At 30.6% G+C, this 15,642-nt stretch overlaps 13 non-coding genes across 13 annotated transcripts; all 13 read left to right on the forward strand.

The window, feature by feature from the left end:
• Positions 1-58: 58 nt before the first annotated feature.
• TRNAP-CGG (transfer RNA proline (anticodon CGG)) lies at positions 59-130 on the forward strand. Its single transcript has one exon. It is a non-coding gene; the product is annotated as a tRNA-Pro (tRNA).
• Positions 131-2,048: 1,918 nt separating this feature from the next.
• TRNAP-UGG (transfer RNA proline (anticodon UGG)) lies at positions 2,049-2,120 on the forward strand. The gene has a single exon. It is a non-coding gene; the product is annotated as a tRNA-Pro (tRNA).
• Positions 2,121-3,047: 927 nt separating this feature from the next.
• On the forward strand, positions 3,048-3,119 carry TRNAP-CGG (transfer RNA proline (anticodon CGG)). The gene has a single exon. It is a non-coding gene; the product is annotated as a tRNA-Pro (tRNA).
• Positions 3,120-4,041: 922 nt separating this feature from the next.
• On the forward strand, positions 4,042-4,113 carry TRNAP-UGG (transfer RNA proline (anticodon UGG)). Its single transcript has one exon. It is a non-coding gene; the product is annotated as a tRNA-Pro (tRNA).
• Positions 4,114-5,038: 925 nt separating this feature from the next.
• Positions 5,039-5,110, forward strand: TRNAP-CGG (transfer RNA proline (anticodon CGG)). The gene has a single exon. It is a non-coding gene; the product is annotated as a tRNA-Pro (tRNA).
• A 922-nt stretch (positions 5,111-6,032) lies between these two features.
• Positions 6,033-6,104, forward strand: TRNAP-UGG (transfer RNA proline (anticodon UGG)). The gene has a single exon. It is a non-coding gene; the product is annotated as a tRNA-Pro (tRNA).
• Positions 6,105-7,029: 925 nt separating this feature from the next.
• On the forward strand, positions 7,030-7,101 carry TRNAP-CGG (transfer RNA proline (anticodon CGG)). The gene has a single exon. It is a non-coding gene; the product is annotated as a tRNA-Pro (tRNA).
• A 922-nt stretch (positions 7,102-8,023) lies between these two features.
• On the forward strand, positions 8,024-8,095 carry TRNAP-UGG (transfer RNA proline (anticodon UGG)). Its single transcript has one exon. It is a non-coding gene; the product is annotated as a tRNA-Pro (tRNA).
• Positions 8,096-9,020: 925 nt separating this feature from the next.
• Positions 9,021-9,092, forward strand: TRNAP-CGG (transfer RNA proline (anticodon CGG)). The gene has a single exon. It is a non-coding gene; the product is annotated as a tRNA-Pro (tRNA).
• A 1,919-nt stretch (positions 9,093-11,011) lies between these two features.
• Positions 11,012-11,083, forward strand: TRNAP-CGG (transfer RNA proline (anticodon CGG)). Its single transcript has one exon. It is a non-coding gene; the product is annotated as a tRNA-Pro (tRNA).
• Positions 11,084-12,006: 923 nt separating this feature from the next.
• TRNAP-CGG (transfer RNA proline (anticodon CGG)) lies at positions 12,007-12,079 on the forward strand. The gene has a single exon. It is a non-coding gene; the product is annotated as a tRNA-Pro (tRNA).
• Positions 12,080-13,000: 921 nt separating this feature from the next.
• TRNAP-CGG (transfer RNA proline (anticodon CGG)) lies at positions 13,001-13,072 on the forward strand. The gene has a single exon. It is a non-coding gene; the product is annotated as a tRNA-Pro (tRNA).
• Positions 13,073-13,993: 921 nt separating this feature from the next.
• TRNAP-UGG (transfer RNA proline (anticodon UGG)) lies at positions 13,994-14,065 on the forward strand. Its single transcript has one exon. It is a non-coding gene; the product is annotated as a tRNA-Pro (tRNA).
• The last annotated feature ends 1,577 nt before the right edge of the window (positions 14,066-15,642 follow it).

The following is a 15,642-nucleotide window of genomic DNA, read 5'->3' on the forward strand; positions in this document are numbered from 1 at the left end:
TTTTAAATACTATTGCTTTAAAAAATCCGAAAAAACAACAAAACAGGTTCTTTTGTGTGGCTCGTTGGTCTAGGGGTATGATTCTCGCTTCGGGTGCGAGAGGTCCCGGGTTCAAATCCTGGATGAGCCCATGACTTTTAGTCATTTTTATCCTGTTATTTTTAGCTATTTCAGTCAAGCTAGGCATTTGAAGTTAGATTTTGCCATTTTCCCAAAATAGCTCTGATAAGATTGTCCAAAATAAATTCCTTATCTATTAGTGGGATGATTCTTAGTTAAAGTTTCAAAAAGTCTTGTTTGCCCAAAATGAGTAAGCAGTTTCTTTATAGGTACTTATGAATCTTGGTTTTATAATTTTAAAATAAGCAAATTTAGTAAAATGTGACTCCAATGCATAAATCTCAGATCACTTGTACATTTCTGTTCTGCAAAAGAAAACAATGTTCCTAAATAAATGTTATTATAACTTAAGAAATAAATAAATAAGGTCATTTATTTGGCTGCCTTTATTATCTACAGATGAGATTCTATTAAAAAGTAGATACTTTCTTGGTACTTTGAATCTTGGCTTCCAAATTTATAAATGTGAATACTTAGAAAAATCTCAATATCAACACTATGCAATCATAATAAAAAACGTATACCTTCATAAGTGCATACTTCGCAAAATATCAACCATTGGGTGCCATATGAGATAAACTATACATTTCTCCAGCGTAGATGACCTGGAATGGATTGAAAGAACAGTCTCATTTTGACACAAAAAACACTGCTAAAACTTACTCTTTTGTGTTGCTTATTTGTAAAAAAAAAAATATTTCTCACATAGAGTGTGATAGATTATCTCTTTAATTCCCAGAAAAAAAGAAACACTGTAGGCATCATAAATATTAAAATTGCATTATTGAAATGAGTTTGCTTTGTAAAATGTCTACTTTGAGGGAAAAAATTCTCTAATCTACAAGTTCCTTTTTGTCAAAATTAAAGTTCTTACATTTTTACATACTATTGCTTTAAAAAATCCGGAAAAACAACAAAACAGGTTCTTTTGTGTGGCTTGTTGGTCTAGGGGTATGATTCTCGCTTCGGGTGCGAGAGGTCCCGTGTTCAACTACCGGACGAGCCCATGGCTTTTAGTCATTTTTATCCTGTTATTTTTAGCTATTTCAGTCAAGCTAGGCATTTGAAGTTAGATTTTGCCATTTTCCCAAAATAGCTCTGATAAGATTGTCCAAAATAAATTCCTTATCTATTAGTGGGATGATTCTTAGTTAAAGTTTCAAAAAGTCTTGTTTGCCTAAAATGAGTAAGCAGCTTCTTTATAGGTACTTATGAATCTTGGTTTTATAATTTTAAAATAAGCAAATTTAGTAAAATGTGACTCCAATGCATAAATCTCAGATCACTTGTACATTTCTTTTCTGCAGAAGAAAACAATGTTCCTAAATAAATGTTATTATGACTTAAGAAATAAATAAATAAGGTCATTCATTTGGCTGCCTTTATTATCTACAGATAAGATTCTATTAAAAAGTAGATACTTTCTTGGTACTTTGAATCTTGGCTTCCAAATTTATAAATGTGAATACTTAGAAAAATCTCAATATCAACACTATGCAATCATAATAAAAAACGTATACCTTCATAAGTGCATACTTCGCAAAATATCAACCATTGGGTGCCATATGAGATAAACTATACATTTCTCCAGCGTAGATAACCTGGAATGGATTGAAAGAACAGTCTCATTTTGACACAAAAAACACTGCTAAAACTTACTCTTTTGTGTTGCTTATTTCTAAAAAAAAAATATTTCTCACATAGCGTGTGATAGATTATCTCTTTAATTCCCAGAAAAAAAGAAACACTGTAGGCATCATAAATATTAAAATTTCATTATTGAAATGAGTTTGCTTTGTAAAATGTCTACTTTGAGGAAAAAAAATCTCTACTCTACAAGTTCCTTTTTGTCAAAATTAAAGTTTTTAAATTTTTACTTATTATTGCTTTAAAAAATCCGAAAAACAACAAATCCGCTTCTTTCGTGTGGCTTGTTGGTCTAGGGGTATGATTCTCGCTTTGGGTGCGAGAGGTCCTGGGTTCAAATCCCGGACGAGCCCATGAATTTTAGTCATTTTTATCCTGGATTTTTTAGCTATTTCAGTCAAGCTAGGCATTTGAAGTTAGATTTTGCCATTTTTCCCAAATAGCTCTGATAAGATTGTCCAAAATAAATTCCTTATCTATTAGTGGGATGATTCTTAGTTAAAGTTTCAAAAAGTCTTGTTTGCCCAAAATGAGTAAGCAGTTTCTTTATAGGTACTTATGAATCTTGGTTTTATAATTTTAAAATAAGCAAATTTAGTAAAATGTGACTCCAATGCATAAATCTCAGATCACTTGTACATTTCTGTTCTGCAGAAGAAAACAATGTTCCTAAATAAATGTTATTATAACTTAAGAAATAAATAAATAAGGTCATTCATTTGGCTGCCTTTATTATCTACAGATAAGATTCTATTAAAAAGTAGATGCTTTCTTTGGTACTTTGAATCTTGGCTTCCAAACTTATAAATGTGAATACTTAGAAAAATCTCAATATCAACTCTATGCAATCATAATAAAAAACGTATACTTTCATAAGTGCATACTTCGCAAAATATCAACCATTGGGTGCCATATGAGATAAACTATACATTTCTCCAGCCTAAATGGCCTGGAATGGATTGAAAGAACAGTCTCATTTTGACACAAAAAACACTGCTAAAACTTACTCTTTTGTGTTGCTTATTTATAAAAAAAAAAAATATTTCTCACATAGAGTGTGATAGATTATCTCTTTAACTCCCAGAAAAAAAGAGACACTGTAGGCATCATAAATATTAAAATTGCATTATTGAAATGAGTTTGCTTTGTAAAATGTCTACTTTGAGGGAAAAAATTCTCTACTCTACAAGTTCCTTTTTGTCAAAATTAAATTTTTTAAATTTTTACATACTATTGCTTTAAAAAAATCCGGAAAAACAACAAAACAGGTTCTTTTGTGTGGCTCGTTGGTCTAGGGGTATGATTCTCGCTTCGGGTGCGAGAGGTCCCGGGTTCAACTCCCGGACGAGCCCATGGCTTTTAGTCATTTTTATCCTGTTATTTTTAGCTATTTCAGTCAAGCTAGGCATTTGAAGTTAGATTTTGCCATTTTCCCAAAATAGCTCTGATAAGATTGTCCAAAATAAATTCCTTATCTATTAGTGGGATGATTCTTAGTTAAAGTTTCAAAAAGTCTTGTTTGCCCAAAATGAGTAAGCAGTTTCTTTATAGGTACTTATGAATCTTGGTTTTATAATTTTAAAATAAGCAAATTTAGTAAAATGTGACTCCAATGCATAAATCTCAGATCACTTGTACATTTCTTTTCTGCAGAAGAAAACAATGTTCCTAAATAAATGTTATTATGACTTAAGAAATAAATAAATAAGGTCATTCATTTGGCTGCCTTTATTATCTACAGATAAGATTCTATTAAAAAGTAGATACTTTCTTGGTACTTTGAATCTTGGCTTCTAAATTTATAAATGTGAATACTTAGAAAAATCTCAATATCAACACTATGCAATCATAATAAAAAACGTATACCTTCATAAGTGCATACTTCGCAAAATATCAACCATTGGGTGCCATATGAGATAAACTATACATTTCTCCAGCGTAGATAACCTGGAATGGATTGAAAGAACAGTCTCATTTTGACACAAAAAACACTGCTAAAACTTACTCTTTTGTGTTGCTTATTTCTAAAAAAAAAATATTTCTCACATAGCGTGTGATAGATTATCTCTTTAATTCCCAGAAAAAAAGAAACACTGTAGGCATCATAAATATTAAAATTTCATTATTGAAATGAGTTTGCTTTCTAAAATGTCTACTTTGAGGAAAAAAAATCTCTACTCTACAAGTTCCTTTTTGTCAAAATTAAAGTTTTTAAATTTTTACTTATTATTGCTTTAAAAAATCCGAAAAACAACAAATCCGCTTCTTTCGTGTGGCTTGTTGGTCTAGGGGTATGATTCTCGCTTTGGGTGCAAGAGGTCCCGGGTTCAAATCCCGGACGAGCCCATGAATTTTAGTCATTTTTATCCTGGATTTTTTAGCTATTTCAGTCAAGCTAGGCATTTGAAGTTAGATTTTGCCATTTTTCCCAAATAGCTCTGATAAGATTGTCCAAAATAAATTCCTTATCTATTAGTGGGATGATTCTTAGTTAAAGTTTCAAAAAGTCTTGTTTGCCCAAAATGAGTAAGCAGTTTCTTTATAGGTACTTATGAATCTTGGTTTTATAATTTTAAAATAAGCAAATTTAGTAAAATGTGACTCCAATGCATAAATCTCAGATCACTTCTACATTTCTGTTCTGCAGAAGAAAACAATGTTCCTAAATAAATGTTATTATAACTTAAGAAATAAATAAATAAGGTCATTCATTTGGCTGCCTTTATTATCTACAGATAAGATTCTATTAAAAAGTAGATACTTTCTTGGTACTTTGAATCTTGGCTTCCAAATTTATAAATGTGAATACTTAGAAAAATCTCAATATCAACTCTATGCAATCATAATAAAAAACGTATACTTTCATAAGTGCATACTTCGCAAAATATCAACCATTGGGTGCCATATGAGATAAACTATACATTTCTCCAGCCTAAATGGCCTGGAATGGATTGAAAGAACAGTCTCATTTTGACACAAAAAACACTGCTAAAACTTACTCTTTTGTGTTGCTTATTTATAAAAAAAAAAAATATTTCTCACATAGAGTGTGATAGATTATCTCTTTAACTCCCAGAAAAAAAGAAACACTGTAGGCATCATAAATATTAAAATTGCATTATTGAAATGAGTTTGCTTTGTAAAATGTCTACTTTGAGGGAAAAAATTCTCTACTCTACAAGTTCCTTTTTGTCAAAATTAAATTTTTTAAATTTTTACATACTATTGCTTTAAAACATCCGGAAAAACAACAAAACAGGTTCTTTTGTGTGGCTCGTTGGTCTAGGGGTATGATTCTCGCTTCGGGTGCGAGAGGTCCCGGGTTCAACTCCCGGACGAGCCCATGGCTTTTAGTCATTTTTATCCTGTTATTTTTAGCTATTTCAGTCAAGCTAGGCATTTGAAGTTAGATTTTGCCATTTTCCCAAAATAGCTCTGATAAGATTGTCCAAAATAAATTCCTTATCTATTAGTGGGATGATTCTTAGTTAAAGTTTCAAAAAGTCTTGTTTGCCCAAAATGAGTAAGCAGTTTCTTTATAGGTACTTATGAATCTTGGTTTTATAATTTTAAAATAAGCAAATTTAGTAAAATGTGACTCCAATGCATAAATCTCAGATCACTTGTACATTTCTTTTCTGCAGAAGAAAACAATGTTCCTAAATAAATGTTATTATGACTTAAGAAATAAATAAATAAGGTCATTCATTTGGCTGCCTTTATTATCTACAGATGAGATTCTATTAAAAAGTAGATACTTTCTACGTACTTTGAATCTTGGCTTCCAAATTTATAAATGTGAATACTTAGAAAAATCTCAATATCAACACTATGCAATCATAATAAAAAACGTATACCTTTATAAGTGCATACTTCGCAAAATATCAACCATTGGGTGCCATATGAGATAAACTATACATTTCTCCAGCGTAGATAACCTGGAATGGATTGAAAGAACAGTCTCATTTTGACACAAAAAACACTGCTAAAACTTACTCTTTTGTGTTGCTTATTTCTAAAAAAAAAATATTTCTCACATAGCGTGTGATAGATTATCTCTTTAATTCCCAGAAAAAAAGAAACACTGTAGGCATCATAAATATTAAAATTTCATTATTGAAATGAGTTTGCTTTCTAAAATGTATACTTTGAGGAAAAAAAATCTCTACTCTACAAGTTCCTTTTTGTCAAAATTAAAGTTTTTAAATTTTTACTTATTATTGCTTTAAAAAATCCGAAAAACAACAAATCCGCTTCTTTCGTGTGGCTTGTTGGTCTAGGGGTATGATTCTCGCTTTGGGTGCAAGAGGTCCCGGGTTCAAATCCCGGACGAGCCCATGAATTTTAGTCATTTTTATCCTGGATTTTTTAGCTATTTCAGTCAAGCTAGGCATTTGAAGTTAGATTTTGCCATTTTTCCCAAATAGCTCTGATAAGATTGTCCAAAATAAATTCCTTATCTATTAGTGGGATGATTCTTAGTTAAAGTTTCAAAAAGTCTTGTTTGCCCAAAATGAGTAAGCAGTTTCTTTATAGGTACTTATGAATCTTGGTTTTATAATTTTAAAATAAGCAAATTTAGTAAAATGTGACTCCAATGCATAAATCTCAGATCACTTCTACATTTCTGTTCTGCAGAAGAAAACAATGTTCCTAAATAAATGTTATTATAACTTAAGAAATAAATAAATAAGGTCATTCATTTGGCTGCCTTTATTATCTACAGATAAGATTCTATTAAAAAGTAGATACTTTCTTGGTACTTTGAATCTTGGCTTCCAAATTTATAAATGTGAATACTTAGAAAAATCTCAATATCAACTCTATGCAATCATAATAAAAAACGTATACTTTCATAAGTGCATACTTCGCAAAATATCAACCATTGGGTGCCATATGAGATAAACTATACATTTCTCCAGCCTAAATGGCCTGGAATGGATTGAAAGAACAGTCTCATTTTGACACAAAAAACACTGCTAAAACTTACTCTTTTGTGTTGCTTATTTATAAAAAAAAAAAATATTTCTCACATAGAGTGTGATAGATTATCTCTTTAACTCCCAGAAAAAAAGAAACACTGTAGGCATCATAAATATTAAAATTGCATTATTGAAATGAGTTTGCTTTGTAAAATGTCTACTTTGAGGGAAAAAATTCTCTACTCTACAAGTTCCTTTTTGTCAAAATTAAATTTTTTAAATTTTTACATACTATTGCTTTAAAACATCCGGAAAAACAACAAAACAGGTTCTTTTGTGTGGCTCGTTGGTCTAGGGGTATGATTCTCGCTTCGGGTGCGAGAGGTCCCGGGTTCAACTCCCGGACGAGCCCATGGCTTTTAGTCATTTTTATCCTGTTATTTTTAGCTATTTCAGTCAAGCTAGGCATTTGAAGTTAGATTTTGCCATTTTCCCAAAATAGCTCTGATAAGATTGTCCAAAATAAATTCCTTATCTATTAGTGGGATGATTCTTAGTTAAAGTTTCAAAAAGTCTTGTTTGCCCAAAATGAGTAAGCAGTTTCTTTATAGGTACTTATGAATCTTGGTTTTATAATTTTAAAATAAGCAAATTTAGTAAAATGTGACTCCAATGCATAAATCTCAGATCACTTGTACATTTCTTTTCTGCAGAAGAAAACAATGTTCCTAAATAAATGTTATTATGACTTAAGAAATAAATAAATAAGGTCATTCATTTGGCTGCCTTTATTATCTACAGATGAGATTCTATTAAAAAGTAGATACTTTCTACGTACTTTGAATCTTGGCTTCCAAATTTATAAATGTGAATACTTAGAAAAATCTCAATATCAACACTATGCAATCATAATAAAAAACGTATACCTTTATAAGTGCATACTTCGCAAAATATCAACCATTGGGTGCCATATGAGATAAACTATACATTTCTCCAGCGTAGATAACCTGGAATGGATTGAAAGAACAGTCTCATTTTGACACAAAAAACACTGCTAAAACTTACTCTTTTGTGTTGCTTATTTCTAAAAAAAAAATATTTCTCACATAGCGTGTGATAGATTATCTCTTTAATTCCCAGAAAAAAAGAAACACTGTAGGCATCATAAATATTAAAATTTCATTATTGAAATGAGTTTGCTTTCTAAAATGTCTACTTTGAGGAAAAAAAATCTCTACTCTACAAGTTCCTTTTTGTCAAAATTAAAGTTTTTAAATTTTTACTTATTATTGCTTTAAAAAATCCGAAAAACAACAAATCCGCTTCTTTCGTGTGGCTTGTTGGTCTAGGGGTATGATTCTCGCTTTGGGTGCAAGAGGTCCTGGGTTCAAATCCCGGACGAGCCCATGAATTTTAGTCATTTTTATCCTGGATTTTTTAGCTATTTCAGTCAAGCTAGGCATTTGAAGTTAGATTTTGCCATTTTTCCCAAATAGCTCTGATAAGATTGTCCAAAATAAATTCCTTATCTATTAGTGGGATGATTCTTAGTTAAAGTTTCAAAAAGTCTTGTTTGCCCAAAATGAGTAAGCAGTTTCTTTATAGGTACTTATGAATCTTGGTTTTATAATTTTAAAATAAGCAAATTTAGTAAAATGTGACTCCAATGCATAAATCTCAGATCACTTCTACATTTCTGTTCTGCAGAAGAAAACAATGTTCCTAAATAAATGTTATTATAACTTAAGAAATAAATAAATAAGGTCATTCATTTGGCTGCCTTTATTATCTACAGATAAGATTCTATTAAAAAGTAGATACTTTCTTGGTACTTTGAATCTTGGCTTCCAAATTTATAAATGTGAATACTTAGAAAAATCTCAATATCAACTCTATGCAATCATAATAAAAAACGTATACTTTCATAAGTGCATACTTCGCAAAATATCAACCATTGGGTGCCATATGAGATAAACTATACATTTCTCCAGCCTAAATGGCCTGGAATGGATTGAAAGAACAGTCTCATTTTGACACAAAAAACACTGCTAAAACTTACTCTTTTGTGTTGCTTATTTATAAAAAAAAAAAATATTTCTCACATAGAGTGTGATAGATTATCTCTTTAACTCCCAGAAAAAAAGAAACACTGTAGGCATCATAAATATTAAAATTGCATTATTGAAATGAGTTTGCTTTGTAAAATGTCTACTTTGAGGGAAAAAATTCTCTACTCTACAAGTTCCTTTTTGTCAAAATTAAATTTTTTAAATTTTTACATACTATTGCTTTAAAACATCCGGAAAAACAACAAAACAGGTTCTTTTGTGTGGCTCGTTGGTCTAGGGGTATGATTCTCGCTTCGGGTGCGAGAGGTCCCGGGTTCAACTCCCGGACGAGCCCATGGCTTTTAGTCATTTTTATCCTGTTATTTTTAGCTATTTCAGTCAAGCTAGGCATTTGAAGTTAGATTTTGCCATTTTCCCAAAATAGCTCTGATAAGATTGTCCAAAATAAATTCCTTATCTATTAGTGGGATGATTCTTAGTTAAAGTTTCAAAAAGTCTTGTTTGCCCAAAATGAATAAGCAGTTTCTTTATAGGTACTTATGAATCTTGGTTTTATAATTTTAAAATAAGCAAATTTAGTAAAATGTGACTCCAATGCATAAATCTCAGATCACTTGTACATTTCTTTTCTGCAGAAGAAAACAATGTTCCTAAATAAATGTTATTATGACTTAAGAAATAAATAAATAAGGTCATTCATTTGGCTGCCTTTATTATCTACAGATGAGATTCTATTAAAAAGTAGATACTTTCTACGTACTTTGAATCTTGGCTTCCAAATTTATAAATGTGAATACTTAGAAAAATCTCAATATCAACACTATGCAATCATAATAAAAAACGTATACCTTTATAAGTGCATACTTCGCAAAATATCAACCATTGGGTGCCATATGAGATAAACTTTACATTTCTCCAGTGTAGATAACCTGGAATGGATTGAAAGAACAGTCTCATTTTGACACAAAAAACACTGCTAAAACTTACTCTTTTGTGTTGCTTATTTCTAAAAAAAAAATATTTCTCACATAGCGTGTGATAGATTATCTCTTTAATTCCCAGAAAAAAAGAAACACTGTAGGCATCATAAATATTAAAATTTCATTATTGAAATGAGTTTGCTTTCTAAAATGTCTACTTTGAGGAAAAAAAATCTCTACTCTACAAGTTCCTTTTTGTCAAAATTAAAGTTTTTAAATTTTTACTTATTATTGCTTTAAAAAATCCGAAAAACAACAAATCCGCTTCTTTCGTGTGGCTTGTTGGTCTAGGGGTATGATTCTCGCTTTGGGTGCAAGAGGTCCCGGGTTCAAATCCCAGACGAGCCCATGAATTTTAGTCATTTTTATCCTGGATTTTTTAGCTATTTCAGTCAAGCTAGGCATTTGAAGTTAGATTTTGCCATTTTTCCCAAATAGCTCTGATAAGATTGTCCAAAATAAATTCCTTATCTATTAGTGGGATGATTCTTAGTTAAAGTTTCAAAAAGTCTTGTTTGCCCAAAATGAGTAAGCAGTTTCTTTATAGGTACTTATGAATCTTGGTTTTATAATTTTAAAATAAGCAAATTTAGTAAAATGTGACTCCAATGCATAAATCTCAGATCACTTCTACATTTCTGTTCTGCAGAAGAAAACAATGTTCCTAAATAAATGTTATTATAACTTAAGAAATAAATAAATAAGGTCATTCATTTGGCTGCCTTTATTATCTACAGATAAGATTCTATTAAAAAGTAGATACTTTCTTGGTACTTTGAATCTTGGCTTCCAAATTTATAAATGTGAATACTTAGAAAAATCTCAATATCAACTCTATGCAATCATAATAAAAAACGTATACTTTCATAAGTGCATACTTCGCAAAATATCAACCATTGGGTGCCATATGAGATAAACTATACATTTCTCCAGCCTAAATGGCCTGGAATGGATTGAAAGAACAGTCTCATTTTGACACAAAAAACACTGCTAAAACTTACTCTTTTGTGTTGCTTATTTATAAAAAAAAAAAATATTTCTCACATAGAGTGTGATAGATTATCTCTTTAACTCCCAGAAAAAAAGAAACACTGTAGGCATCATAAATATTAAAATTGCATTATTGAAATGAGTTTGCTTTGTAAAATGTCTACTTTGAGGGAAAAAATTCTCTACTCTACAAGTTCCTTTTTGTCAAAATTAAATTTTTTAAATTTTTACATACTATTGCTTTAAAACATCCGGAAAAACAACAAAACAGGTTCTTTTGTGTGGCTCGTTGGTCTAGGGGTATGATTCTCGCTTCGGGTGCGAGAGGTCCCGGGTTCAACTCCCGGACGAGCCCATGGCTTTTAGTCATTTTTATCCTGTTATTTTTAGCTATTTCAGTCAAGCTAGGCATTTGAAGTTAGATTTTGCCATTTTCCCAAAATAGCTCTGATAAGATTGTCCAAAATAAATTCCTTATCTATTAGTGGGATGATTCTTAGTTAAAGTTTCAAAAAGTCTTGTTTGCCCAAAATGAGTAAGCAGTTTCTTTATAGGTACTTATGAATCTTGGTTTTATAATTTTAAAATAAGCAAATTTAGTAAAATGTGACTCCAATGCATAAATCTCAGATCACTTGTACATTTCTTTTCTGCAGAAGAAAACAATGTTCCTAAATAAATGTTATTATGACTTAAGAAATAAATAAATAAGGTCATTCATTTGGCTGCCTTTATTATCTACAGATGAGATTCTATTAAAAAGTAGATACTTTCTACGTACTTTGAATCTTGGCTTCCAAATTTATAAATGTGAATACTTAGAAAAATCTCAATATCAACACTATGCAATCATAATAAAAAACGTATACCTTTATAAGTGCATACTTCGCAAAATATCAACCATTGGGTGCCATATGAGATAAACTATACATTTCTCCAGCGTAGATAACCTGGAATGGATTGAAAGAACAGTCTCATTTTGACACAAAAAACACTGCTAAAACTTACTCTTTTGTGTTGCTTATTTCTAAAAAAAAAATATTTCTCACATAGCGTGTGATAGATTATCTCTTTAATTCCCAGAAAAAAAGAAACACTGTAGGCATCATAAATATTAAAATTGCATTATTGAAATGAGTTTGCTTTGTAAAATGTCTACTTTGAGGGAAAAAATTCTGTACTCTACAAGTTCCTTTTTGTCAAAATTAAAGTTTTTACATTTTTACATACTATTGCTTTAAAAAATCCGAAAAAACAACAAAACAGGTTCTCTTGTGTGGCTCGTTGATCTAGGGGTATGATTCTCGCTTCGGGTGCGAGAGGTCCCGGGTTCAACTCCCGGACGAGCTCATGACTTTTAGTCATTTTTATCCTGTTATTTTTAGCTATTTCAGTCAAGCTAGGCATTTGAAGTTAGATTTTGCCATTTTCCCAAAATAGCTCTGATAAGATTGTCCAAAATAAATTCCTTATCTATTAGTGGGATGATTCTTAGTTAAAGTTTCAAAAAGTCTTGTTTGCCCAAAATGAGTAAGCAGTTTCTTTATAGGTACTTATGAATCTTGGTTTTATGATTTTAAAATGAGCAAATTTAGTAAAATGTGACTCCAATGCATAAATCTCAGATCACTTGTACATTTCTGTTCTGTAGAAGAAAACAATGTTCCTAAATAAATGTTATTATAACTTAAGAAATAAATAAATAAGGTCATTCATTTGGCTGCCTTTATTATCTAGAGATAAGATTCTATTAAAAATTAGATACTTTCTTGGTACTTTGAATCTTGGCTTCCAAATTTATAAATGTGAATACTTAGAAAAATCTCAATATCAACTCTATGCAATCATAATAAAAAACGTATACTTTCATAAGTGCATACTTCGCAAAATATCAACCATTGGGTGCCATATGAGATAAACTATACATTTCTCCAGCCTAAATGACCTGGAATGGATTGAAAGAACAGTCTCATTTTGACACAAAAAACACTGCTAAAACTTATTCTTTTGTGTTGTTTATTTGTAAAAAAAAATATTTCTCACATAGAGTATGATAGATTATCTCTTTAATTCCCAGAAAAAAAGAAACACTGTAGGCATCAAAAATATTAAAATTGCATTATTGAAATGAGTTTGCTTTGTAAAATGTCTACTTTGAGGAAAAAAATTCTCTACTCTACAAGTTCCTTTTTGTCAAAATTAAAGTTTTTATATTTTTAAATACTATTGCTTTAAAAAATCCGAAAAAACAACAAAACAGGTTCTTTTGTGTGGCTCGTTGGTCTAGGGGTATGATTCTCGCTTCGGGTGCGAGAGGTCCCGGGTTCAAATCCTGGATGAGCCCCTGACTTTTAGTCATTTTTATCCTGTTATTTTTAGCTATTTCAGTCAAGCTAGGCATTTGAAGTTAGATTTTGCCATTTTCCCAAAATAGCTCTGATAAGATTGTCCAAAATAAATTCCTTATCTATTAGTGGGATGATTCTTAGTTAAAGTTTCAAAAAGTCTTGTTTGCCCAAAATGAGTAAGCAGTTTCTTTATAGGTACTTATGAATCTTGGTTTTATAATTTTAAAATAAGCAATTTTAGTAAAATGTGACTCCAATGCATAAATCTCAGATCACTTGTACATTTCTGTTCTGCAAAAGAAAACAATGTTCCTAAATAAATGTTATTATAACTTAAGAAATAAATAAATAAGGTCATTCATTTGGCTGCCTTTATTATCTACAGATGAGATTCTATTAAAAAGTAGATACTTTCTTGGTACTTTGAATCTTGGCTTCCAAATTTATAAATGTGAATACTTAGAAAAATCTCAATATCAACACTATGCAATCATAATAAAAAACGTATACCTTCATAAGTGCATACTTCGCAAAATATCAACCATTGGGTGCCATATGAGATAAACTATACATTTCTCCAGCGTAGATGACCTGGAATGGATTGAAAGAACAGTCTCATTTTGACACAAAAAACACTGCTAAAACTTACTCTTTTGTGTTGCTTATTTTTTAAAAAAAATATTTCTCACAAAGAGTGTGATAGATTATCTCTTTAATTCCCAGAAAAAAAAACACTGTAGGCATCATAAATATTAAAATTGCATTATTGAAATGAGTTTGCTTTGTAAAATGTCTACTTTGAGGAAAAAAATTCTCTACTCTACAAGTTCCTTTTTTTTCAAAATTAAAGTTTTTACATTTTTACATACTATTGCTTTAAAAAATCCGAAAAAACAACCAAACAAGTTCTTTTCTGTGGCTCGTTGGTCTAGGGGTATGATTCTCGCTTTGGGTGCGAGAGGTCCCGGGTTCAAATCCTGGACGAGCCCATGACTTTTAGTCATTTTTATCCTGTTATTTTTAGCTATTTCAGTCAAGTCATTTGAAGTTAGATTTTGCCATTTTCCCAAAATAGCTCTGATAAGATTGTCCAAAGTAAATTCCCTATCTATTAGTGGGATGATTCTTAGTTAAAGTTTCAAAAAGTCTTGTTTGCCCAAAATGAGTAAGCAGTTTCTTTATAGGTACTTATGAATCTTGGTTTTATAATTTTAAAATAAGGAAATTTAGTAAAATGTGACTCCAATGCATAAATCTCAGATCACTTGTACATTTCTGTTCTGCAGAAGAAAACAATGTTCCTAAATAAATGTTATTATAACTTAAGAAATAAATAAATAAGGTCATTCATTTGGCTGCCTTTATTATCTACAGATAAGATTCTATTAAAAAGTAGATACTTTGTAGGTACTTTGAATCTTGGCTTCCAAATTTATAAATGTGAATACTTAGAAAAATCTCAATATCAACACTATGCAATCATAATAAAAAACGTATACCTTCATAAGTGCATACTTCGCAAAATATCAACCATTGGGTGCCATATGAGATAAACTATACATTTCTCCAGCCTAAATGACCTGGAATGGATTGAAAGAACAGTCTCATTTTGACAAAAAAACACTGCTAAAACTTACTCTTTTGTGTTGCTTATTTATAAAAAAAAAAATATTTCTCACATAGAGTGTGATAGATTATCTCTTTAATTCCCAGAAAAAAAGAAACACTGTAGGCATCATAAATATTAAAATTGCATTATTGAAATGAGTTTGCTTTGTAAAATGTCTACTTTGAGGGAAAAAATTCTCTAATCTACAAGTTCCTTTTTGTCAAAATTAAAGTTTTTACATTTTTACATACTATTGCTTTAAAAAATCCGGAAAAACAACAAAACAGGTTCTTTTGTGTGGCTTGTTGGTCTAGGGGTATGATTCTCGCTTCGGGTGCGAGAGGTCCCGGGTTCAACTACCGGACGAGCCCGTGGCTTTTAGTCATTTTTATCCTGTTATTTTTAGCTATTTCAGTCAAGCTAGGCATTTGAAGTTAGATTTTGCCATTTTCCCAAAATAGCTCTGATAAGATTGTCCAAAATAAATTCCTTATCTATTAGTGGGATGATTCTTAGTTAAAGTTTCAAAAAGTCTTGTTTGCCCAAAATGAGTAAGCAGTTTCTTTATAGGTACTTATGAATCTTGGTTTTATAATTTTAAAATAAGCAAATTTAGTAAAATGTGACTCCAATGCATAAATCTCAGATCACTTGTACATTTCTTTTCTGCAGAAGAAAACAATGTTCCTAAATAAATGTTATTATGACTTAAGAAATAAATAAATAAGGTCATTCATTTGGCTGCCTTTATTATCTACAGATAAGATTCTATTAAAAAGTAGATACTTTCTTGGTACTTTGAATCTTGGCTTCCAAATTTATAAATGTGAATACTTAGAAAAATCTCAATATCAACACTATGCAATCATAATAAAAAACGTATACCTTCATAAGTGCATACTTCGCAAAATATCAACCATTGGGTGCCATATGAGATAAACTATACATTTCTCCAGC

This window comes from Mixophyes fleayi, chromosome 6, assembly GCF_038048845.1.
Source record: "Mixophyes fleayi isolate aMixFle1 chromosome 6, aMixFle1.hap1, whole genome shotgun sequence".
Lineage (NCBI taxonomy): Eukaryota > Metazoa > Chordata > Amphibia > Anura > Limnodynastidae > Mixophyes > Mixophyes fleayi.